Source organism: Sinohyriopsis cumingii, chromosome 17 (genome assembly GCF_028554795.1).
Source record: "Sinohyriopsis cumingii isolate HCF-2022 chromosome 17, ASM2855479v2, whole genome shotgun sequence".
Classification (NCBI taxonomy): Eukaryota; Metazoa; Mollusca; class Bivalvia; order Unionida; family Unionidae; genus Sinohyriopsis; species Sinohyriopsis cumingii.
Genome location: NC_142977.1, coordinates 58,962,383 through 58,989,205, shown reverse-complemented (window position 1 = coordinate 58,989,205; position 26,823 = coordinate 58,962,383). Strand labels below are relative to the sequence as shown.

General features: G+C 35.8%; 11 non-coding genes across 11 annotated transcripts; all 11 read right to left on the bottom strand.

Moving 5' to 3' along the window:
- Window positions 1-445: 445 nt before the first annotated feature.
- On the bottom strand, window positions 446-517 carry Trnaq-uug (transfer RNA glutamine (anticodon UUG)). Its single transcript has one exon. It is a non-coding gene; the product is annotated as a tRNA-Gln (tRNA).
- A 1,146-nt stretch (window positions 518-1,663) lies between these two features.
- Trnaq-cug (transfer RNA glutamine (anticodon CUG)) lies at window positions 1,664-1,735 on the bottom strand. Its single transcript has one exon. It is a non-coding gene; the product is annotated as a tRNA-Gln (tRNA).
- A 2,076-nt stretch (window positions 1,736-3,811) lies between these two features.
- On the bottom strand, window positions 3,812-3,883 carry Trnaq-uug (transfer RNA glutamine (anticodon UUG)). Its single transcript has one exon. It is a non-coding gene; the product is annotated as a tRNA-Gln (tRNA).
- Window positions 3,884-8,483: 4,600 nt separating this feature from the next.
- Trnaq-uug (transfer RNA glutamine (anticodon UUG)) lies at window positions 8,484-8,555 on the bottom strand. Its single transcript has one exon. It is a non-coding gene; the product is annotated as a tRNA-Gln (tRNA).
- A 1,142-nt stretch (window positions 8,556-9,697) lies between these two features.
- Trnaq-cug (transfer RNA glutamine (anticodon CUG)) lies at window positions 9,698-9,769 on the bottom strand. The gene has a single exon. It is a non-coding gene; the product is annotated as a tRNA-Gln (tRNA).
- Window positions 9,770-11,845: 2,076 nt separating this feature from the next.
- Trnaq-uug (transfer RNA glutamine (anticodon UUG)) lies at window positions 11,846-11,917 on the bottom strand. The gene has a single exon. It is a non-coding gene; the product is annotated as a tRNA-Gln (tRNA).
- Window positions 11,918-16,520: 4,603 nt separating this feature from the next.
- On the bottom strand, window positions 16,521-16,592 carry Trnaq-uug (transfer RNA glutamine (anticodon UUG)). Its single transcript has one exon. It is a non-coding gene; the product is annotated as a tRNA-Gln (tRNA).
- Window positions 16,593-17,730: 1,138 nt separating this feature from the next.
- Trnaq-cug (transfer RNA glutamine (anticodon CUG)) lies at window positions 17,731-17,802 on the bottom strand. Its single transcript has one exon. It is a non-coding gene; the product is annotated as a tRNA-Gln (tRNA).
- Window positions 17,803-19,886: 2,084 nt separating this feature from the next.
- Window positions 19,887-19,958, bottom strand: Trnaq-uug (transfer RNA glutamine (anticodon UUG)). The gene has a single exon. It is a non-coding gene; the product is annotated as a tRNA-Gln (tRNA).
- Window positions 19,959-24,556: 4,598 nt separating this feature from the next.
- On the bottom strand, window positions 24,557-24,628 carry Trnaq-uug (transfer RNA glutamine (anticodon UUG)). The gene has a single exon. It is a non-coding gene; the product is annotated as a tRNA-Gln (tRNA).
- Window positions 24,629-25,766: 1,138 nt separating this feature from the next.
- Window positions 25,767-25,838, bottom strand: Trnaq-cug (transfer RNA glutamine (anticodon CUG)). Its single transcript has one exon. It is a non-coding gene; the product is annotated as a tRNA-Gln (tRNA).
- Between the last annotated feature and the right edge of the window lie 985 nt (window positions 25,839-26,823).

Below are 26,823 nucleotides of genomic sequence, written 5' to 3'. Positions count from 1 at the left end.
CCAGACACATTATCCTGACACCAGGCCGAACAGTCCTAAAACTAACCTCTTAATGCTGTGCGACTAGCGAGGCAGCTGTTAGTACCTTTTTTGTAAGTCTTTGGTATGATGTGGCCGGGGATCAAACTCACGATCTCCCGCATCAGAGGCGGGCGCTCTAACCACTAGGCCACTGGAGCGGTTCGACAACGCAAGCTTTCAATTTCTAGGTTATCCTTGTCCTTTGACGATAAGTGAACAATTAAGAAAACAAAGTCGTAATTACAAAATTTCTAAGTGCAAAAATCGTAATGTAGTTGAAGAGGATTTAGATAATATATAGTTGTAAGTACGAATTACTGAGTTGTAAGTAAGGGGCTGTAAGTCGCTTCTTCTTCTTCTGTACATTCGCCTCCTGTTCCACATGAAACTTTGAGAAAAGTATTTGAATAAAAATAAAAAACCTAGGTTCCACCGAGATTTGAACTCGGATTGCTGGATTCAAAGTCCAGAGTGCTAACCATTACACCATGGAACCTATAGGTTACAACGGGTCATCTTCTCAAAACTTATTAGTAGGTTGTAGTATATGCGTATTCTTTACAGTTTTGCTAAAACATGTGCATGAGGTAGTAGGAGCGAGGCGATAATACTCAATAGGAAGAGAGCTATTCCAGTATCCAATGGCAAGGACATGCGCAAACCGCAATATGTATGTGTATGACGGGTTCGCACACACTGGCTGCTGAATGGAAAAGTAAAAATAAATATACACACATTTGGCGGGAAACGCTTTACAACGCAGGTTTGTTCTTTTCCTATCACCATCATATACGTGAATCAGAGGAATAATTTAGCGGTGAGTACCCTGTGGACACCAACTTTTGGTGTCCGCAATATAAAATGTTCCCAGCAAGAAGGTTTATGCTTTGAATCCGTGTCCATAACGCATTAAATTGGAATGCACAGAGTGGGGGAGAGAGAGAGAGAGAGAGAGAGAGAGAGAGAGAGAGAGAGAGAGAGAGAGAACAACTATAAAAGAAATAGATCATATTTGTATAACAACAATGTGATCGTAAAGTGTACCTCTTAACACTTTGCACATTAGTGACATTTATAATAAATGTGTACGAATACAGTTTCTAAGGTATCGAGTGCTGGTCAGTATCAGTGTTGTCATGGTAGAGGTCACATTATAGAAAAGGGATTCGCTATTTAAAATCGATATCGACTAATATATGCATATATTGATAATGAAACACATATAGTGCAGTGTAATTGACTCCTCGCCTAGAAAAGTGAGAAAGAGGTAACGGTCCGGAGCCAATATCAAGACATAAAGGAAATGTGTTTACGTTGCGCAATTCTTTAATTGCAATTAATAAATCAAAGTCGAAATTACAAGATATCTTTGTTTTCAAATGGTAATGTAGTTGCAAAGAATTTGCGAGATTGCCCTTTTTAAGTGCGAATTATTGAATTGTCAGCAAGGAGCACTAGGTTGCAACTCTATTGCGAAACTAGATTCATATTTCGCACTAACCCATTTCCAAGCAATACTGTATGTCGTTAAATAGCTACATACAATGTATCCTCTCATACTCGCTTCTACTATTGTACATTTGTCTTCTGTTCGACATAAAACTTTAAGAAAAGGTATTTTTAGGATTAAAAAGATAAACTTAGGTTCAACCGAGATTTGAACTCAGATTGCTGGATTCAGAGTCCAGAGTGCTAACCATTACACCATGGAACCTATCGATGATACAGGGTCATATTCCAAAAACATGTTAGGAGGTAGTAATATATCAGTATTATATCAGCTTACCGTTGGACTCCCTTGTGTTCATTTATATTACCGATAAGGTGCATTCATGTTGTCAGAGATTTCGTCTTACTTTATTGATAAAACGTTACACTCCTGTAATACACACAAACAAACACACACACAGAGATGAATATGTATATATATATATATATATATATATATATATATATATATATATATATATATATATATATATATATATATATATGAAAATAATAAAAGTGTATATGAAGATTAAAAGTGAAATGCCTAAAAGATTAGTACTATTACGTTCGAGTGGAATGTATATTAAATTAGTAAGATACATTGAAATATCTTAAAGTGATTAAATGAAATGAAATTATGCTGGCTAATTTAAAATCAAGTTATAAAGTTCACTTATGACTATCAGGCTAAATTTAGGCAGATCAATACTCTATATATAAATAATGATATAGTATGTTTTTCCCGAGATTTTAAAGTTCTAAATATGTCATCATTTAACCATCAAGGCGATATTTCTTCTATATTCCTGTCTACGTGAAAACCTCAGAGTCTGGGACTCTGTCTTGAAATCATATCCAGATGAGTTTCTTTAGGAAGCCCATTGAAAATGACATTATTTTATTGATGGAATTTAAGTCCTTTTACCGTCTTGAGTTTGGAACACTCATTACTAAAATTCGCACCTGACTCTTTGGTGCGGAATTGAAAGCACATGTTTCAAACACATACTGGTCCAGAAAATGCCGCGGCTCATATCCTTTCATCTGCACAAAAGCTGACATCCAGATTTCATCTATACCGATAAATATAGGTTTCATCTATACTTATAAATGTAGGTTTGATTATGAGCACTCACAATCTTTAAGTTGTTGAATTTTAAATATCATGGTGTTTACATAGGTTTACTATGGGAACTGAATTAGTACCGTGAGTTTTGTGGACTGAACACATTTGCTCGTGAGATGCCACAGGCCACTCTTGCTTTGGCAATTCTGGCATTTGTCTCATCATCGCTTTGGACTGCACGCGACTGCTACTGCCAAGACAGGTGATCTTGTCCACTGCCAGGTGGGTTTGGCCATTCACGGTGATGGTATCCTCTTGGTAACCAAAACAATAATTTCCTTTAACTTCGTCTTCGGCTGTAGTCTCCTCAGATTGAAAAACAATCCGGCCCACCGGCATCTGATATCGATATCATTATCCTTACAGTATGGAGCGCTGGGCGATATCGGTACCGTAATGGCAAAAGATCACGTGATAACCAGCAGGCCGCGCCTTTTAAATTCTCAATTTCGAGGTCAATCCTATTGATCACACCTTGGAATATATGCCGATAACTGCAGTCGGATCACCTCACCTGTTTGCGAAAGAAGGATTGTCCGAAAAATTGCGAATGCATCTAACTACTTTTTCATTCGTAAGCTCTAGGTCAATCGTACAGTCATTATCTTCGTAGAAACTGTCGAGGTAGTCCGAATAGATCAGGGTTTATTTGTTGTTTCGGAGACATTTTCAGCGAACAAAATTAAACATTTTTTGTAAATTACTGCGAAGACTTGAAAAATCCGAGGAAATATGGAAAGGTCGTTGAAAAATCCAATGACGTATGGTGAGGTCGTTGAAAAATCCAAGGGCGTACGGAAATTTCTTTGAAAAATCCAAGGGCTATGGAAAGGTCTATATATGTATGAACAAACAACCATGTACAGCGATTAACTGACACTTACATAGAGACAGAGCTGATGATCCTCCGACAATATGAAGAAATTGTCATACTTCATTTTAGCATCGAGCTTGTTTTATTTTTAATTTGTAACTCAACAATTGTGACAATTTATTCATACTTTGTTGAACTAACCGGTTTTCAAACTATGTTGTATGACGAAATAGACACACATAGGGATCATATTCGCTTCAATTTGCATACACCCACCTCATCTTTCGCATTAGGATTTACGAAAATAAAATAAAGTCTTTAAATTAATGTAAATAAGAAAGAACTTAAAATAATATTCAAGGTTCCACCGAGATTTGAACTCGGATCGCTGGATTCAAAGTCCAGAGTGCTAACCATTACACCATGGAACCATTGTAGCATGTTTCGACAAGACACTTGTAAAAAGTGTCTCCACTGTTCTACGCCAAGTTCTGACAGCGGCCATTTAGGGGCCATGTTCTGATGACTTATGTTATTAGCAAAATCGCTAATTTTACCAGCCAACCAGATGAAGTCTTACACCTTCGCCTTTCGGAGACTGTGCGGTGTGCTAAAGATCGTCGTGGTGGGCCGAAAGATTGGAAATTTAAAATTTCTGAAAGCTGCATTTCCATTGGCTAATTCCAAAATTAGTAGAATATGACCTCTTAGAGGTCGCTCTCAGATCTTCACGTGAGACAGAGGAGATTTGAATTTAATCAGATTGCCCCAGGCTTGTATCTATCAGTGTACATAGTTGCCTTATCTTATGTATACAGGAAGTGTAACTATGCAGTGGGAACACGTCACGAGTTGTAATTATATTGACACTAAATATGAAAAGAACTGTAACCCGACTGGGAATATTCTTATTCAATTTTTAGAAGGCAAATGAAGTACCTTTGTTGTTTAAGGTATAAAGTACATTCTGATTAACTTTTGTAAAAGAAACATCAAAGAAAACGCTGAATGTGGCTCTAAATTAACTGATTATGATAATGGTATCGATCCACATCTGAGAAGTGTAGATACATGTTCATTATTAGAATTTAGATAAAATTAAACAATGTTACATGTAACTGAGAGATGTGAGTCTTTAGTGTAGTTTCCCAATTTCACCTAGTAATACATACTAATCATCTGTAAACAATATTCTCTTATACATAGTTTTTTATATTTCTTCTATGAAATCCACTAGTAGTACGGAAAAGGGTCTTTTGTCTCATTCAATAACCTATGGGTCCCCGGACACCCATTCTGGCCTCTAACCCTTTGATAAGCTATCCACCACGCGACATATAGATGTTTGGATACTTTTTCTTGATTTTTCTATGACGTCCATATGGCTTTTCGGATGTCTTCCCTGCTCTCATACGTAGAACCCTTGAGTTGGATCTGTATTCAATATATATACACTGTACAAAAATGCTCACTTTTCGGAGAATTTATTTTGCGGGCAATAAAATAAGTTCCTTGCTCTTGCTATGAGCAAAAACCCATGAAAATGTTTATATTTTATTTGCTAATTAGTTATATCTGATACATTGACCCTCACAAAACTATTTTATTTATGAACCTGAGATGAAATTCTACATTTGGCCTCTTTCCCTAATGTAATTGTGCCTTCGAACAATGGACAAGGTATATTCCATAATTTAAATGTCTTAATCACTCAGCAAAGAGAGAGAGAGAGAGAGAGAGAGAGAGAGAGAGAGAGAGAGAGAGATTCACAAGTAAGTTAGTTTCTTCACAGAATAATAGAAACCACTAGCCAATTTCTGACTGCAGTTGTAAGATATCTGAGCAGAAAGTAACAGCTACTTTATAAGTATGCAAGTCAGTTTAATGTGAGTTATAGGCCACCAAGTAGTATTCCTCAGAGAAGACACAAGTCTCGGTTTTAAAAATTAAAGCCACACAAGTACCAGTTTATTACTTTGTGAAAAATGGGTTCATTATGAGAAAATGGCGGCAACCGATGCACCTGCTGGTGAAAGTGTTGTTCCGAAGGCATATGGACAGGACATGCATAGTATAGCCCATAAAACCCCTTAAGCTGGTCATTTGGTGTCAGTAAGACTTATCACAAGATCCTGAATCGTTTTTATTTGCTGAAAATTAAAGTGATGTTTTTCAGTACCTTAGCTCATCTTACACTTGTCAAATGGTAGGAAATCCCAATCAGAAGATATCTAAGGCACATCTGCAACCTATTCCTGCATTTGACCATTTGACAAGCCATCTAATAGAAAAATGGTAGACTCTCGGTTCTTTACCTAACACAAAGTCAAGCAAGCAACACTTGTTGACCATAATGTATGCGTCCTCAAGCTTTTCATAGCCAATTCCTTTAAAGAATATTAAAGCAAAACGTGTTCTAAAAGTTTAGGCAATGTTTTAACACTTGTTTGCCTCCCCAAATCTGTCAGCAAATTTTATGTTTGATTATTTCCAACAACGTATGCAGGAAGTAGACATTCAATAGTTTAATTTTTCTATCTGTCACCCTGAAAGTAATGGGGCTATCTCAAGACTGTCCGAAAACTCTCTCACCTACCCAGGATACATGTATACCATTATATTGAATCAAACCTTATAAAAGACAGTGATCAGTAAAATCCTGGATTGTATAATTATCGAGTAAGATCAGGAGAGTTTTTTAAAATATATAGTGTATCCCATATTGGTAATTATCACCAAATAAAAGACGCCATGACTACCCTAGGACAGCAAAAGACTGTCCCAAAACACCCTCAACTACCCATGATACATGTAGGCGATTAAATAGAACAAAACCAAATGAAAAGACAGCGATCTGTAAAATTCTACCCTGTATAATTATCGAGCAAGATCATTAGAGTTTATTCTTTTGTTGATACTTGCTGAAGACCGTCCCAAAACACACTCATCGACAGCAACATTCATATTTCAAAATATCTTTAAAGCTTCTTTCTTAAGTCTTTAATATGACAAAGAGCAGCTGAATAATTACATCTTAAGGGTCCTATCTTTATATTTGCAAAATTCTTGAACCAAATTATTAATTTTAATTGGTTTGATAATGGCAAGAATTACAATAAAATAAAAATTTTTAAAGCTGCTTTTTGTTTTTGTTTTTTTATAAATATATAAATACATTCAAAGGTTAAGGTTCCGTACATTAACAATGCAAATTAAGTATTTGAGAACAACTGTACACTAAATCTAATACTTCTAATCGCAAGTAAATACTTTTATCATGATACGAACATGATTTTCCACAGTTTGATTATTTGGGGGTTTTTTTGCGGCAAAATATGTTCCAAAATGAAGATCATGATAAGAATAATAACACCTGTAAGGAATGATTAATTGTTTTTAATGTCATTTTACCTATAAACTTTTTTATGTGCTATTGATGTTGATCTGAATTATTTTATTTTCGCGGGAGCTTATGTACAATATTATCACAGGAAAAGAAAGACGTCTGTGAGGTGCGTCAAAATGGGTGACGTACAATACAATCCTTACAACCAGGGTTCGTCCGATGAATACTCGTTAAGAAGATTACGAGGGAATATATCATTGTTATTTCTGATCCTTACTTTGCTAAAATAACTAATGTTTCCAAGTAATGAGAGATGACACTAAGAAGTAGATTTCTTAAACTTTGAAGGTAAATACTTCAGTGCGTCAAAACTGGGGTTGAAAAAGATGGACCACCCTGTTGTTGTGGATGCGTTTTTGTTTTCGTAAGGTGCTATAAATCGCTTAGATCTTCGAGAAAGCATATGGTTTTAGAGACGATTAAAACTGTGTTGCTAACGTACACCTTAAAAAAGGGGAGTGAAAGAGTTATCGACATAAAATGAATGCCGTAAAGGAAAAAAATTAGAAATTTAGAGAGACACGAGATGGACAACAAAGACGATACTGATAAAACTTAGTATTTACATTGTTGCAGGACCAAATCTGTATGAAAACAGCAGTTGGAATGATGTAATTGTAAAGTTCAGAAACAGAATATACAAAGTTTGTAGTAACTGACATTGCGTTTGTCATACGACAAACTACGGAATCAATTCAGTTGTCGGCAAATCGCAAGATACAATAACGCAGAAGGAAAGTAGATCGAAAAACTTGCAAGCAACCATTTACAGCTTGCATCAATGAAAATTAGAAAATTCTTGACTAGAATTATGAATGTAGCACTTGCAAGCAGTCATTTACAATAATGCAGAAGGAAAGTAGCACTTACAAACTGCCACGTACAATTTGCATCAATGAAAATACAATATACATTGATAGAATTATGAAAGTATCATTTGCAAGCAGCCATTTACAATAATGCATCATAGAAGATTAGGAAATACACGCATATAATTATTTCGGTAATCGCCCTCCATATATGCCTGCCATATTTCCGACAACGTGTGTGTCCGATTTAGATTTTTAACGTAGCTTTAAAATAAATTCAGTCATATCGCTACGATGCCTGCAATGTGGCAGTTTATAGTGATGTCTAGCACTGGGGCATCATGCTGCAGACATGTAGCATGATGTTCCACCCAGACACATTATCCTGACACCAGGCCGAACAGTCCTAAAACTAACCTCTTAATGCTGTGCGACTAGCGAGGCAGCTGTTAGTACCTTTTTTGTAAGTCTTTGGTATGATGTGGCCGGGGATCAAACTCACGATCTCCCGCATCAGAGGCGGGCGCTCTAACCACTAGGCCACTGGAGCGGTTCGACAACGCAAGCTTTCAATTTCTAGGTTATCCTTGTCCTTTGACGATAAGTGAACAATTAAGAAAACAAAGTCGTAATTACAAAATTTCTAAGTGCAAAAATCGTAATGTAGTTGAAGAGGATTTAGATAATATATAGTTGTAAGTACGAATTACTGAGTTGTAAGTAAGGGGCTGTAAGTCGCTTCTTCTTCTTCTGTACATTCGCCTCCTGTTCCACATGAAACTTTGAGAAAAGTATTTGAATAAAAATAAAAAACCTAGGTTCCACCGAGATTTGAACTCGGATTGCTGGATTCAAAGTCCAGAGTGCTAACCATTACACCATGGAACCTATAGGTTACAACGGGTCATCTTCTCAAAACTTATTAGTAGGTTGTAGTATATGCGTATTCTTTACAGTTTTGCTAAAACATGTGCATGAGGTAGTAGGAGCGAGGCGATAATACTCAATAGGAAGAGAGCTATTCCAGTATCCAATGGCAAGGACATGCGCAAACCGCAATATGTATGTGTATGACGGGTTCGCACACACTGGCTGCTGAATGGAAAAGTAAAAATAAATATACACACATTTGGCGGGAAACGCTTTACAACGCAGGTTTGTTCTTTTCCTATCACCATCATATACGTGAATCAGAGGAATAATTTAGCGGTGAGTACCCTGTGGACACCAACTTTTGGTGTCCGCAATATAAAATGTTCCCAGCAAGAAGGTTTATGCTTTGAATCCGTGTCCATAACGCATTAAATTGGAATGCACAGAGTGGGGGGGAGAGAGGGAGAGAGAGAGAGAGAGAGAGAGAGAGAGAGAGAGAGAACAACTATAAAAGAAATAGATCATATTTGTATAACAACAATGTGATCGTAAAGTGTACCTCTTAACACTTTGCACATTAGTGACATTTATAATAAATGTGTACGAATACAGTTTCTAAGGTATCGAGTGCTGGTCAGTATCAGTGTTGTCATGGTAGAGGTCACATTATAGAAAAGGGATTCGCTATTTAAAATCGATATCGACTAATATATGCATATATTGATAATGAAACACATATAGTGCAGTGTAATTGACTCCTCGCCTAGAAAAGTGAGAAAGAGGTAACGGTCCGGAGCCAATATCAAGACATAAAGGAAATGTGTTTACGTTGCGCAATTCTTTAATTGCAATTAATAAATCAAAGTCGAAATTACAAGATATCTTTGTTTTCAAATCGTAATGTAGTTGCAAAGAATTTGCGAGATTGCCCTTTTTAAGTGCGAATTATTGAATTGTCAGCAAGGAGCACTAGGTTGCAACTCTATTGCGAAACTAGATTCATATTTCGCACTAACCCATTTCCAAGCAATACTGTATGTCGTTAAATAGCTACATACAATGTATCCTCTCATACTCGCTTCTACTATTGTACATTTGTCTTCTGTTCGACATAAAACTTTAAGAAAAGGTATTTTTAGGATTAAAAAGATAAACTTAGGTTCAACCGAGATTTGAACTCAGATTGCTGGATTCAGAGTCCAGAGTGCTAACCATTACACCATGGAACCTATCGATGATACAGGGTCATATTCCAAAAACATGTTAGGAGGTAGTAATATATCAGTATTATATCAGCTTACCGTTGGACTCCCTTGTGTTCATTTATATTACCGATAAGGTGCATTCATGTTGTCAGAGATTTCGTCTTACTTTATTGATAAAACGTTACACTCCTGTAATACACACAAACAAACACACACACAGAGATGAATATGTATATATATATATATATATATATATATATATATATATATATATATATATATATATATATATATATATATATATGAAAATAATAAAAGTGTATATGAAGATTAAAAGTGAAATGCCTAAAAGATTAGTACTATTACGTTCGAGTGGAATGTATATTAAATTAGTAAGATACATTGAAATATCTTAAAGTGATTAAATGAAATGAAATTATGCTGGCTAATTTAAAATCAAGTTATAAAGTTCACTTATGACTATCAGGCTAAATTTAGGCAGATCAATACTCTATATATAAATAATGATATAGTATGTTTTTCCCGAGATTTTAAAGTTCTAAATATGTCATCATTTAACCATCAAGGCGATATTTCTTCTATATTCCTGTCTACGTGAAAACCTCAGAGTCTGGGACTCTGTCTTGAAATCATATCCAGATGAGTTTCTTTAGGAAGCCCATTGAAAATGACATTATTTTATTGATGGAATTTAAGTCCTTTTACCGTCTTGAGTTTGGAACACTCATTACTAAAATTCGCACCTGACTCTTTGGTGCGGAATTGAAAGCACATGTTTCAAACACATACTGGTCCAGAAAATGCCGCGGCTCATATCCTTTCATCTGCACAAAAGCTGACATCCAGATTTCATCTATACCGATAAATATAGGTTTCATCTATACTTATAAATGTAGGTTTGATTATGAGCACTCACAATCTTTAAGTTGTTGAATTTTAAATATCATGGTGTTTACATAGGTTTACTATGGGAACTGAATTAGTACCGTGAGTTTTGTGGACTGAACACATTTGCTCGTGAGATGCCACAGGCCACTCTTGCTTTGGCAATTCTGGCATTTGTCTCATCATCGCTTTGGACTGCACGCGACTGCTACTGCCAAGACAGGTGATCTTGTCCACTGCCAGGTGGGTTTGGCCATTCACGGTGATGGTATCCTCTTGGTAACCAAAACAATAATTTCCTTTAACTTCGTCTTCGGCTGTAGTCTCCTCAGATTGAAAAACAATCCGGCCCACCGGCATCTGATATCGATATCATTATCCTTACAGTATGGAGCGCTGGGCGATATCGGTACCGTAATGGCAAAAGATCACGTGATAACCAGCAGGCCGCGCCTTTTAAATTCTCAATTTCGAGGTCAATCCTATTGATCACACCTTGGAATATATGCCGATAACTGCAGTCGGATCACCTCACCTGTTTGCGAAAGAAGGATTGTCCGAAAAATTGCGAATGCATCTAACTACTTTTTCATTCGTAAGCTCTAGGTCAATCGTACAGTCATTATCTTCGTAGAAACTGTCGAGGTAGTCCGAATAGATCAGGGTTTATTTGTTGTTTCGGAGACATTTTCAGCGAACAAAATTAAACATTTTTTGTAAATTACTGCGAAGACTTGAAAAATCCGAGGAAATATGGAAAGGTCGTTGAAAAATCCAATGACGTATGGTGAGGTCGTTGAAAAATCCAAGGGCGTACGGAAATTTCTTTGAAAAATCCAAGGGCTATGGAAAGGTCTATATATGTATGAACAAACAACCATGTACAGCGATTAACTGACACTTACATAGAGACAGAGCTGATGATCCTCCGACAATATGAAGAAATTGTCATACTTCATTTTAGCATCGAGCTTGTTTTATTTTTAATTTGTAACTCAACAATTGTGACAATTTATTCATACTTTGTTGAACTAACCGGTTTTCAAACTATGTTGTATGACGAAATAGACACACATAGGGATCATATTCGCTTCAATTTGCATACACCCACCTCATCTTTCGCATTAGGATTTACGAAAATAAAATAAAGTCTTTAAATTAATGTAAATAAGAAAGAACTTAAAATAATATTCAAGGTTCCACCGAGATTTGAACTCGGATCGCTGGATTCAAAGTCCAGAGTGCTAACCATTACACCATGGAACCATTGTAGCATGTTTCGACAAGACACTTGTAAAAAGTGTCTCCACTGTTCTACGCCAAGTTCTGACAGCGGCCATTTAGGGGCCATGTTCTGATGACTTATGTTATTAGCAAAATCGCTAATTTTACCAGCCAACCAGATGAAGTCTTACACCTTCGCCTTTCGGAGACTGTGCGGTGTGCTAAAGATCGTCGTGGTGGGCCGAAAGATTGGAAATTTAAAATTTCTGAAAGCTGCATTTCCATTGGCTAATTCCAAAATTAGTAGAATATGACCTCTTAGAGGTCGCTCTCAGATCTTCACGTGAGACAGAGGAGATTTGAATTTAATCAGATTGCCCCAGGCTTGTATCTATCAGTGTACATAGTTGCCTTATCTTATGTATACAGGAAGTGTAACTATGCAGTGGGAACACGTCACGAGTTGTAATTATATTGACACTAAATATGAAAAGAACTGTAACCCGACTGGGAATATTCTTATTCAATTTTTAGAAGGCAAATGAAGTACCTTTGTTGTTTAAGGTATAAAGTACATTCTGATTAACTTTTGTAAAAGAAACATCAAAGAAAACGCTGAATGTGGCTCTAAATTAACTGATTATGATAATGGTATCGATCCACATCTGAGAAGTGTAGATACATGTTCATTATTAGAATTTAGATAAAATTAAACAATGTTACATGTAACTGAGAGATGTGAGTCTTTAGTGTAGTTTCCCAATTTCACCTAGTAATACATACTAATCATCTGTAAACAATATTCTCTTATACATAGTTTTTTATATTTCTTCTATGAAATCCACTAGTAGTACGGAAAAGGGTCTTTTGTCTCATTCAATAACCTATGGGTCCCCGGACACCCATTCTGGCCTCTAACCCTTTGATAAGCTATCCACCACGCGACATATAGATGTTTGGATACTTTTTCTTGATTTTTCTATGACGTCCATATGGCTTTTCGGATGTCTTCCCTGCTCTCATACGTAGAACCCTTGAGTTGGATCTGTATTCAATATATATACACTGTACAAAAATGCTCACTTTTCGGAGAATTTATTTTGCGGGCAATAAAATAAGTTCCTTGCTCTTGCTATGAGCAAAAACCCATGAAAATGTTTATATTTTATTTGCTAATTAGTTATATCTGATACATTGACCCTCACAAAACTATTTTATTTATGAACCTGAGATGAAATTCTACATTTGGCCTCTTTCCCTAATGTAATTGTGCCTTCGAACAATGGACAAGGTATATTCCATAATTTAAATGTCTTAATCACTCAGCAAAGAGAGAGAGAGAGAGAGAGAGAGAGAGAGAGAGAGAGAGAGAGAGAGATTCACAAGTAAGTTAGTTTCTTCACAGAATAATAGAAACCACTAGCCAATTTCTGACTGCAGTTGTAAGATATCTGAGCAGAAAGTAACAGCTACTTTATAAGTATGCAAGTCAGTTTAATGTGAGTTATAGGCCACCAAGTAGTATTCCTCAGAGAAGACACAAGTCTCGGTTTTAAAAATTAAAGCCACACAAGTACCAGTTTATTACTTTGTGAAAAATGGGTTCATTATGAGAAAATGGCGGCAACCGATGCACCTGCTGGTGAAAGTGTTGTTCCGAAGGCATATGGACAGGACATGCATAGTATAGCCCATAAAACCCCTTAAGCTGGTCATTTGGTGTCAGTAAGACTTATCACAAGATCCTGAATCGTTTTTATTTGCTGAAAATTAAAGTGATGTTTTTCAGTACCTTAGCTCATCTTACACTTGTCAAATGGTAGGAAATCCCAATCAGAAGATATCTAAGGCACATCTGCAACCTATTCCTGCATTTGACCATTTGACAAGCCATCTAATAGAAAAATGGTAGACTCTCGGTTCTTTACCTAACACAAAGTCAAGCAAGCAACACTTGTTGACCATAATGTATGCGTCCTCAAGCTTTTCATAGCCAATTCCTTTAAAGAATATTCAAGCAAAACGTGTTCTAAAAGTTTAGGCAATGTTTTAACACTTGTTTGCCTCCCCAAATCTGTCAGCAAATTTTATGTTTGATTATTTCCAACAACGTATGCAGGAAGTAGACATTCAATAGTTTAATTTTTCTATCTGTCACCCTGAAAGTAATGGGGCTATCTCAAGACTGTCCGAAAACTCTCTCACCTACCCAGGATACATGTATACCATTATATTGAATCAAACCTTATAAAAGACAGTGATCAGTAAAATCCTGGATTGTATAATTATCGAGTAAGATCAGGAGAGTTTTTTAAAATATATAGTGTATCCCATATTGGTAATTATCACCAAATAAAAGACGCCATGACTACCCTAGGACAGCAAAAGACTGTCCCAAAACACCCTCAACTACCCATGATACATGTAGGCGATTAAATAGAACAAAACCAAATGAAAAGACAGCGATCTGTAAAATTCTACCCTGTATAATTATCGAGCAAGATCATTAGAGTTTATTCTTTTGTTGATACTTGCTGAAGACCGTCCCAAAACACACTCATCGACAGCAACATTCATATTTCAAAATATCTTTAAAGCTTCTTTCTTAAGTCTTTAATATGACAAAGAGCAGCTGAATAATTACATCTTAAGGGTCCTATCTTTATATTTGCAAAATTCTTGAACCAAATTATTAATTTTAATTGGTTTGATAATGGCAAGAATTACAATAAAATAAAAATTTTTAAAGCTGCTTTTTGTTTTTGTTTTTTTATAAATATATAAATACATTCAAAGGTTAAGGTTCCGTACATTAACAATGCAAATTAAGTATTTGAGAACAACTGTACACTAAATCTAATACTTCTAATCGCAAGTAAATACTTTTATCATGATACGAACATGATTTTCCACAGTTTGATTATTTGGGGGTTTTTTTGCGGCAAAATATGTTCCAAAATGAAGATCATGATAAGAATAATAACACCTGTAAGGAATGATTAATTGTTTTTAATGTCATTTTACCTATAAACTTTTTTATGTGCTATTGATGTTGATCTGAATTATTTTATTTTCGCGGGAGCTTATGTACAATATTATCACAGGAAAAGAAAGACGTCTGTGAGGTGCGTCAAAATGGGTGACGTACAATACAATCCTTACAACCAGGGTTCGTCCGATGAATACTCGTTAAGAAGATTACGAGGGAATATATCATTGTTATTTCTGATCCTTACTTTGCTAAAATAACTAATGTTTCCAAGTAATGAGAGATGACACTAAGAAGTAGATTTCTTAAACTTTGAAGGTAAATACTTCAGTGCGTCAAAACTGGGGTTGAAAAAGATGGACCACCCTGTTGTTGTGGATGCGTTTTTGTTTTCGTAAGGTGCTATAAATCGCTTAGATCTTCGAGAAAGCATATGGTTTTAGAGACGATTAAAACTGTGTTGCTAACGTACACCTTAAAAAAGGGGAGTGAAAGAGTTATCGACATAAAATGAATGCCGTAAAGGAAAAAAATTAGAAATTTAGAGAGACACGAGATGGACAACAAAGACGATACTGATAAAACTTAGTATTTACATTGTTGCAGGACCAAATCTGTATGAAAACAGCAGTTGGAATGATGTAATTGTAAAGTTCAGAAACAGAATATACAAAGTTTGTAGTAACTGACATTGCGTTTGTCATACGACAAACTACGGAATCAATTCAGTTGTCGGCAAATCGCAAGATACAATAACGCAGAAGGAAAGTAGATCGAAAAACTTGCAAGCAACCATTTACAGCTTGCATCAATGAAAATTAGAAAATTCTTGACTAGAATTATGAATGTAGCACTTGCAAGCAGTCATTTACAATAATGCAGAAGGAAAGTAGCACTTACAAACTGCCACGTACAATTTGCATCAATGAAAATACAATATACATTGATAGAATTATGAAAGTATCATTTGCAAGCAGCCATTTACAATAATGCATCATAGAAGATTAGGAAATACACGCATATAATTATTTCGGTAATCGCCCTCCCATATATGCCTGCCATATTTCCGACAACGTGTGTGTCCGATTTAGATTTTTAACGTAGCTTTAAAATAAATTCAGTCATATCGCTACGATGCCTGCAATGTGGCAGTTTATAGTGATGTCTAGCACTGGGGCATCATGCTGCAGACATGTAGCATGATGTTCCACCCAGACACATTATCCTGACACCAGGCCGAACAGTCCTAAAACTAACCTCTTAATGCTGTGCGACTAGCGAGGCAGCTGTTAGTACCTTTTTTGTAAGTCTTTGGTATGATGTGGCCGGGGATCAAACTCACGATCTCCCGCATCAGAGGCGGGCGCTCTAACCACTAGGCCACTGGAGCGGTTCGACAACGCAAGCTTTCAATTTCTAGGTTATCCTTGTCCTTTGACGATAAGTGAACAATTAAGAAAACAAAGTCGTAATTACAAAATTTCTAAGTGCAAAAATCGTAATGTAGTTGAAGAGGATTTAGATAATATATAGTTGTAAGTACGAATTACTGAGTTGTAAGTAAGGGGCTGTAAGTCGCTTCTTCTTCTTCTGTACATTCGCCTCCTGTTCCACATGAAACTTTGAGAAAAGTATTTGAATAAAAATAAAAAACCTAGGTTCCACCGAGATTTGAACTCGGATTGCTGGATTCAAAGTCCAGAGTGCTAACCATTACACCATGGAACCTATAGGTTACAACGGGTCATCTTCTCAAAACTTATTAGTAGGTTGTAGTATATGCGTATTCTTTACAGTTTTGCTAAAACATGTGCATGAGGTAGTAGGAGCGAGGCGATAATACTCAATAGGAAGAGAGCTATTCCAGTATCCAATGGCAAGGACATGCGCAAACCGCAATATGTATGTGTATGACGGGTTCGCACACACTGGCTGCTGAATGGAAAAGTAAAAATAAATATACACACATTTGGCGGGAAACGCTTTACAACGCAGGTTTGTTCTTTTCCTATCACCATCATATACGTGAATCAGAGGAATAATTTAGCGGTGAGTACCCTGTGGACACCAACTTTTGGTGTCCGCAATATAAAATGTTCCCAGCAAGAAGGTTTATGCTTTGAATCCGTGTCCATAACGCATTAAATTGGAATGCACAGAGTGGGGGGGAGAGAGGGAGAGAGAGAGAGAGAGAGAGAGAGAGAGAGAGAACAACTATAAAAGAAATAGATCATATTTGTATAACAACAATGTGATCGTAAAGTGTACCTCTTAACACTTTGCACATTAGTGACATTTATAATAAATGTGTACGAATACAGTTTCTAAGGTATCGAGTGCTGGTCAGTATCAGTGTTGTCATGGTAGAGGTCACATTATAGAAAAGGGATTCGCTATTTAAAATCGATATCGACTAATATATGCATATATTGATAATGAAACACATATAGTGCAGTGTAATTGACTCCTCGCCTAGAAAAGTGAGAAAGAGGTAACGGTCCGGAGCCAATATCAAGACATAAAGGAAATGTGTTTACGTTGCGCAATTCTTTAATTGCAATTAATAAATCAAAGTCGAAATTACAAGATATCTTTGTTTTCAAATCGTAATGTAGTTGCAAAGAATTTGCGAGATTGCCCTTTTTAAGTGCGAATTATTGAATTGTCAGCAAGGAGCACTAGGTTGCAACTCTATTGCGAAACTAGATTCATATTTCGCACTAACCCATTTCCAAGCAATACTGTATGTCGTTAAATAGCTACATACAATGTATCCTCTCATACTCGCTTCTACTATTGTACATTTGTCTTCTGTTCGACATAAAACTTTAAGAAAAGGTATTTTTAGGATTAAAAAGATAAACTTAGGTTCAACCGAGATTTGAACTCAGATTGCTGGATTCAGAGTCCAGAGTGCTAACCATTACACCATGGAACCTATCGATGATACAGGGTCATATTCCAAAAACATGTTAGGAGGTAGTAATATATCAGTATTATATCAGCTTACCGTTGGACTCCCTTGTGTTCATTTATATTACCGATAAGGTGCATTCATGTTGTCAGAGATTTCGTCTTACTTTAATGATAAAACGTTACACTCCTGTAATACACACAAACAAACACACACACAGAGATGAATATGTATATATATATATATATATATATATATATATATATATATATATATATATATATATATATATATATATATATATATATATATGAAAATAATAAAAGTGTATATGAAGATTAAAAGTGAAATGCCTAAAAGATTAGTACTATTACGTTCGAGTGGAATGTATATTAAATTAGTAAGATACATTGAAATATCTTAAAGTGATTAAATGAAATGAAATTATGCTGGCTAATTTAAAATCAAGTTATAAAGTTCACTTATGACTATCAGGCTAAATTTAGGCAGATCAATACTCTATATATAAATAATGATATAGTATGTTTTTCCCGAGATTTTAAAGTTCTAAATATGTCATCATTTAACCATCAAGGCGATATTTCTTCTATATTCCTGTCTACGTGAAAACCTCAGAGTCTGGGACTCTGTCTTGAAATCATATCCAGATGAGTTTCTTTAGGAAGCCCATTGAAAATGACATTATTTTATTGATGGAATTTAAGTCCTTTTACCGTCTTGAGTTTGGAACACTCATTACTAAAATTCGCACCTGACTCTTTGGTGCGGAATTGAAAGCACATGTTTCAAACACATACTGGTCCAGAAAATGCCGCGGCTCATATCCTTTCATCTGCACAAAAGCTGACATCCAGATTTCATCTATACCGATAAATATAGGTTTCATCTATACTTATAAATGTAGGTTTGATTATGAGCACTCACAATCTTTAAGTTGTTGAATTTTAATCATCATGGTGTTTACATAGGTTTACTATGGGAACTGAATTAGTACCGTGAGTTTTGTGGACTGAACACATTTGCTCGTGAGATGCCACAGGCCACTCTTGCTTTGGCAATTCTGGCATTTGTCTCATCATCGCTTTGGACTGCACGCGACTGCTACTGCCAAGACAGGTGATCTTGTCCACTGCCAGGTGGGTTTGGCCATTCACGGTGATGGTATCCTCTTGGTAACCAAAACAATAATTTCCTTTAACTTCGTCTTCGGCTGTAGTCTCCTCAGATTGAAAAACAATCCGGCCCACCGGCATCTGATATCGATATCATTATCCTTACAGTATGGAGCGCTGGGCGATATCGGTACCGTAATGGCAAAAGATCACGTGATAACCAGCAGGCCGCGCCTTTTAAATTCTCAATTTCGAGGTCAATCCTATTGATCACACCTTGGAATATATGCCGATAACTGCAGTCGGATCACCTCACCTGTTTGCGAAAGAAGGATTGTCCGAAAAATTGCGAATGCATCTAACTACTTTTTCATTCGTAAGCTCTAGGTCAATCGTACAGTCATTATCTTCGTAGAAACTGTCGAGGTAGTCCGAATAGATCAGGGTTTATTTGTTGTTTCGGAGACATTTTCAGCGAACAAAATTAAACATTTTTTGTAAATTACTGCGAAGACTTGAAAAATCCGAGGAAATATGGAAAGGTCGTTGAAAAATCCAATGACGTATGGTGAGGTCGTTGAAAAATCCAAGGGCGTACGGAAATTTCTTTGAAAAATCCAAGGGCTATGGAAAGGTCTATATATGTATGAACAAACAACCATGTACAGCGATTAACTGACACTTACATAGAGACAGAGCTGATGATCCTCCGACAATATGAAGAAATTGTCATACTTCATTTTAGCATCGAGCTTGTTTTATTTTTAATTTGTAACTCAACAATTGTGACAATTTATTCATACTTTGTTGAACTAACCGGTTTTCAAACTATGTTGTATGACGAAATAGACACACATAGGGATCATATTCGCTTCAATTTGCATACACCCACCTCATCTTTCGCATTAGGATTTACGAAAATAAAATAAAGTCTTTAAATTAATGTAAATAAGAAAGAACTTAAAATAATATTCAAGGTTCCACCGAGATTTGAACTCGGATCGCTGGATTCAAAGTCCAGAGTGCTAACCATTACACCATGGAACCATTGTAGCATGTTTCGACAAGACACTTGTAAAAAGTGTCTCCACTGTTCTACGCCAAGTTCTGACAGCGGCCATTTAGGGGCCATGTTCTGATGACTTATGTTATTAGCAAAATCGCTAATTTTACCAGCCAACCAGATGAAGTCTTACACCTTCGCCTTTCGGAGACTGTGCGGTGTGCTAAAGATCGTCGTGGTGGGCCGAAAGATTGGAAATTTAAAATTTCTGAAAGCTGCATTTCCATTGGCTAATTCCAAAATTAGTAGAATATGACCTCTTAGAGGTCGCTCTCAGATCTTCACGTGAGACAGAGGAGATTTGAATTTAATCAGATTGCCCCAGGCTTGTATCTATCAGTGTACATAGTTGCCTTATCTTATGTATACAGGAAGTGTAACTATGCAGTGGGAACACGTCACGAGTTGTAATTATATTGACACTAAATATGAAAAGAACTGTAACCCGACTGGGAATATTCTTATTCAATTTTTAGAAGGCAAATGAAGTACCTTTGTTGTTTAAGGTATAAAGTACATTCTGATTAACTTTTGTAAAAGAAACATCAAAGAAAACGCTGAATGTGGCTCTAAATTAACTGATTATGATAATGGTATCGATCCACATCTGAGAAGTGTAGATACATGTTCATTATTAGAATTTAGATAAAATTAAACAATGTTACATGTAACTGAGAGATGTGAGTCTTTAGTGTAGTTTCCCAATTTCACCTAGTAATACATACTAATCATCTGTAAACAATATTCTCTTATACATAGTTTTTTATATTTCTTCTATGAAATCCACTAGTAGTACGGAAAAGGGTCTTTTGTCTCATTCAATAACCTATGGGTCCCCGGACACCCATTCTGGCCTCTAACCCTTTGATAAGCTATCCACCACGCGACATATAGATGTTTGGATACTTTTTCTTGATTTTTCTATGACGTCCATATGGCTTTTCGGATGTCTTCCCTGCTCTCATACGTAGAACCCTTGAGTTGGATCTGTATTCAATATATATACACTGTACAAAAATGCTCACTTTTCGGAGAATTTATTTTGCGGGCAATAAAATAAGTTCCTTGCTCTTGCTATGAGCAAAAACCCATGAAAATGTTTATATTTTATTTGCTAATTAGTTATATCTGATACATTGACCCTCACAAAACTATTTTATTTATGAACCTGAGATGAAATTCTACATTTGGCCTCTTTCCCTAATGTAATTGTGCCTTCGAACAATGGACAAGGTATATTCCATAATTTAAATGTCTTAATCACTCAGCAAAGAGAGAGAGAGAGAGAGAGAGAGAGAGAGAGAGAGAGAGAGAGATTCACAAGTAAGTTAGTTTCTTCACAGAATAATAGAAACCACTAGCCAATTTCTGACTGCAGTTGTAAGATATCTGAGCAGAAAGTAACAGCTACTTTATAAGTATGCAAGTCAGTTTAATGTGAGTTATAGGCCACCAAGTAGTATTCCTCAGAGAAGACACAAGTCTCGGTTTTAAAAATTAAAGCCACACAAGTACCAGTTTATTACTTTGTGAAAAATGGGTTCATTATGAGAAAATGGCGGCAACCGATGCACCTGCTGGTGAAAGTGTTGTTCCGAAGGCATATGGACAGGACATGCATAGTATAGCCCATAAAACCCCTTAAGCTGGTCATTTGGTGTCAGTAAGACTTATCACAAGATCCTGAATCGTTTTTATTTGCTGAAAATTAAAGTGATGTTTTTCAGTACCTTAGCTCATCTTACACTTGTCAAATGGTAGGAAATCCCAATCAGAAGATATCTAAGGCACATCTGCAACCTATTCCTGCATTTGACCATTTGACAAGCCATCTAATAGAAAAATGGTAGACTCTCGGTTCTTTACCTAACACAAAGTCAAGCAAGCAACACTTGTTGACCATAATGTATGCGTCCTCAAGCTTTTCATAGCCAATTCCTTTAAAGAATATTAAAGCAAAACGTGTTCTAAAAGTTTAGGCAATGTTTTAACACTTGTTTGCCTCCCCAAATCTGTCAGCAAATTTTATGTTTGATTATTTCCAACAACGTATGCAGGAAGTAGACATTCAATAGTTTAATTTTTCTATCTGTCACCCTGAAAGTAATGGGGCTATCTCAAGACTGTCCGAAAACTCTCTCACCTACCCAGGATACATGTATACCATTATATTGAATCAAACCTTATAAAAGACAGTGATCAGTAAAATCCTGGATTGTATAATTATCGAGTAAGATCAGGAGAGTTTTTTAAAATATATAGTGTATCCCATATTGGTAATTATCACCAAATAAAAGACGCCATGACTACCCTAGGACAGCAAAAGACTGTCCCAAAACACCCTCAACTACCCATGATACATGTAGGCGATTAAATAGAACAAAACCAAATGAAAAGACAGCGATCTGTAAAATTCTACCCTGTATAATTATCGAGCAAGATCATTAGAGTTTATTCTTTTGTTGATACTTGCTGAAGACCGTCCCAAAACACACTCATCGACAGCAACATTCATATTTCAAAATATCTTTAAAGCTTCTTTCTTAAGTCTTTAATATGACAAAGAGCAGCTGAATAATTACATCTTAAGGGTCCTATCTTTATATTTGCAAAATTCTTGAACCAAATTATTAATTTTAATTGGTTTGATAATGGCAAGAATTACAATAAAATAAAAATTTTTAAAGCTGCTTTTTGTTTTTGTTTTTTTATAAATATATAAATACATTCAAAGGTTAAGGTTCCGTACATTAACAATGCAAATTAAGTATTTGAGAACAACTGTACACTAAATCTAATACTTCTAATCGCAAGTAAATACTTTTATCATGATACGAACATGATTTTCCACAGTTTGATTATTTGGGGGTTTTTTTGCGGCAAAATATGTTCCAAAATGAAGATCATGATAAGAATAATAACACCTGTAAGGAATGATTAATTGTTTTTAATGTCATTTTACCTATAAACTTTTTTATGTGCTATTGATGTTGATCTGAATTATTTTATTTTCGCGGGAGCTTATGTACAATATTATCACAGGAAAAGAAAGACGTCTGTGAGGTGCGTCAAAATGGGTGACGTACAATACAATCCTTACAACCAGGGTTCGTCCGATGAATACTCGTTAAGAAGATTACGAGGGAATATATCATTGTTATTTCTGATCCTTACTTTGCTAAAATAACTAATGTTTCCAAGTAATGAGAGATGACACTAAGAAGTAGATTTCTTAAACTTTGAAGGTAAATACTTCAGTGCGTCAAAACTGGGGTTGAAAAAGATGGACCACCCTGTTGTTGTGGATGCGTTTTTGTTTTCGTAAGGTGCTATAAATCGCTTAGATCTTCGAGAAAGCATATGGTTTTAGAGACGATTAAAACTGTGTTGCTAACGTACACCTTAAAAAAGGGGAGTGAAAGAGTTATCGACATAAAATGAATGCCGTAAAGGAAAAAAATTAGAAATTTAGAGAGACACGAGATGGACAACAAAGACGATACTGATAAAACTTAGTATTTACATTGTTGCAGGACCAAATCTGTATGAAAACAGCAGTTGGAATGATGTAATTGTAAAGTTCAGAAACAGAATATACAAAGTTTGTAGTAACTGACATTGCGTTTGTCATACGACAAACTACGGAATCAATTCAGTTGTCGGCAAATCGCAAGATACAATAACGCAGAAGGAAAGTAGATCGAAAAACTTGCAAGCAACCATTTACAGCTTGCATCAATGAAAATTAGAAAATTCTTGACTAGAATTATGAATGTAGCACTTGCAAGCAGTCATTTACAATAATGCAGAAGGAAAGTAGCACTTACAAACTGCCACGTACAATTTGCATCAATGAAAATACAATATACATTGATAGAATTATGAAAGTATCATTTGCAAGCAGCCATTTACAATAATGCATCATAGAAGATTAGGAAATACACGCATATAATTATTTCGGTAATCGCCCTCCATATATGCCTGCCATATTTCCGACAACGTGTGTGTCCGATTTAGATTTTTAACGTAGCTTTAAAATAAATTCAGTCATATCGCTACGATGCCTGCAATGTGGCAGTTTATAGTGATGTCTAGCACTGGGGCATCATGCTGCAGACATGTAGCATGATGTTCCACCCAGACACATTATCCTGACACCAGGCCGAACAGTCCTAAAACTAACCTCTTAATGCTGTGCGACTAGCGAGGCAGCTGTTAGTACCTTTTTTGTAAGTCTTTGGTATGATGTGGCCGGGGATCAAACTCACGATCTCCCGCATCAGAGGCGGGCGCTCTAACCACTAGGCCACTGGAGCGGTTCGACAACGCAAGCTTTCAATTTCTAGGTTATCCTTGTCCTTTGACGATAAGTGAACAATTAAGAAAACAAAGTCGTAATTACAAAATTTCTAAGTGCAAAAATCGTAATGTAGTTGAAGAGGATTTAGATAATATATAGTTGTAAGTACGAATTACTGAGTTGTAAGTAAGGGGCTGTAAGTCGCTTCTTCTTCTTCTGTACATTCGCCTCCTGTTCCACATGAAACTTTGAGAAAAGTATTTGAATAAAAATAAAAAACCTAGGTTCCACCGAGATTTGAACTCGGATTGCTGGATTCAAAGTCCAGAGTGCTAACCATTACACCATGGAACCTATAGGTTACAACGGGTCATCTTCTCAAAACTTATTAGTAGGTTGTAGTATATGCGTATTCTTTACAGTTTTGCTAAAACATGTGCATGAGGTAGTAGGAGCGAGGCGATAATACTCAATAGGAAGAGAGCTATTCCAGTATCCAATGGCAAGGACATGCGCAAACCGCAATATGTATGTGTATGACGGGTTCGCACACACTGGCTGCTGAATGGAAAAGTAAAAATAAATATACACACATTTGGCGGGAAACGCTTTACAACGCAGGTTTGTTCTTTTCCTATCACCATCATATACGTGAATCAGAGGAATAATTTAGCGGTGAGTACCCTGTGGACACCAACTTTTGGTGTCCGCAATATAAAATGTTCCCAGCAAGAAGGTTTATGCTTTGAATCCGTGTCCATAACGCATTAAATTGGAATGCACAGAGTGGGGGGGAGAGAGGGAGAGAGAGAGAGAGAGAGAGAGAGAGAGAGAGAACAACTATAAAAGAAATAGATCATATTTGTATAACAACAATGTGATCGTAAAGTGTACCTCTTAACACTTTGCACATTAGTGACATTTATAATAAATGTGTACGAATACAGTTTCTAAGGTATCGAGTGCTGGTCAGTATCAGTGTTGTCATGGTAGAGGTCACATTATAGAAAAGGGATTCGCTATTTAAAATCGATATCGACTAATATATGCATATATTGATAATGAAACACATATAGTGCAGTGTAATTGACTCCTCGCCTAGAAAAGTGAGAAAGAGGTAACGGTCCGGAGCCAATATCAAGACATAAAGGAAATGTGTTTACGTTGCGCAATTCTTTAATTGCAATTAATAAATCAAAGTCGAAATTACAAGATATCTTTGTTTTCAAATGGTAATGTAGTTGCAAAGAATTTGCGAGATTGCCCTTTTTAAGTGCGAATTATTGAATTGTCAGCAAGGAGCACTAGGTTGCAACTCTATTGCGAAACTAGATTCATATTTCGCACTAACCCATTTCCAAGCAATACTGTATGTCGTTAAATAGCTACATACAATGTATCCTCTCATACTCGCTTCTACTATTGTACATTTGTCTTCTGTTCGACATAAAACTTTAAGAAAAGGTATTTTTAGGATTAAAAAGATAAACTTAGGTTCAACCGAGATTTGAACTCAGATTGCTGGATTCAGAGTCCAGAGTGCTAACCATTACACCATGGAACCTATCGATGATACAGGGTCATATTCCAAAAACATGTTAGGAGGTAGTAATATATCAGTATTATATCAGCTTACCGTTGGACTCCCTTGTGTTCATTTATATTACCGATAAGGTGCATTCATGTTGTCAGAGATTTCGTCTTACTTTATTGATAAAACGTTACACTCCTGTAATACACACAAACAAACACACACACAGAGATGAATATGTATATATATATATATATATATATATATATATATATATATATATATATATATATATATATATATATATATATATATATATATATATATATATATATATATATATATATATATGAAAATAATAAAAGTGTATATGAAGATTAAAAGTGAAATGCCTAAAAGATTAGTACTATTACGTTCGAGTGGAATGTATATTAAATTAGTAAGATACATTGAAATATCTTAAAGTGATTAAATGAAATGAAATTATGCTGGCTAATTTAAAATCAAGTTATAAAGTTCACTTATGACTATCAGGCTAAATTTAGGCAGATCAATACTCTATATATAAATAATGATATAGTATGTTTTTCCCGAGATTTTAAAGTTCTAAATATGTCATCATTTAACCATCAAGGCGATATTTCTTCTATATTCCTGTCTACGTGAAAACCTCAGAGTCTGGGACTCTGTCTTGAAATCATATCCAGATGAGTTTCTTTAGGAAGCCCATTGAAAATGACATTATTTTATTGATGGAATTTAAGTCCTTTTACCGTCTTGAGTTTGGAACACTCATTACTAAAATTCGCACCTGACTCTTTGGTGCGGAATTGAAAGCACATGTTTCAAACACATACTGGTCCAGAAAATGCCGCGGCTCATATCCTTTCATCTGCACAAAAGCTGACATCCAGATTTCATCTATACCGATAAATATAGGTTTCATCTATACTTATAAATGTAGGTTTGATTATGAGCACTCACAATCTTTAAGTTGTTGAATTTTAAATATCATGGT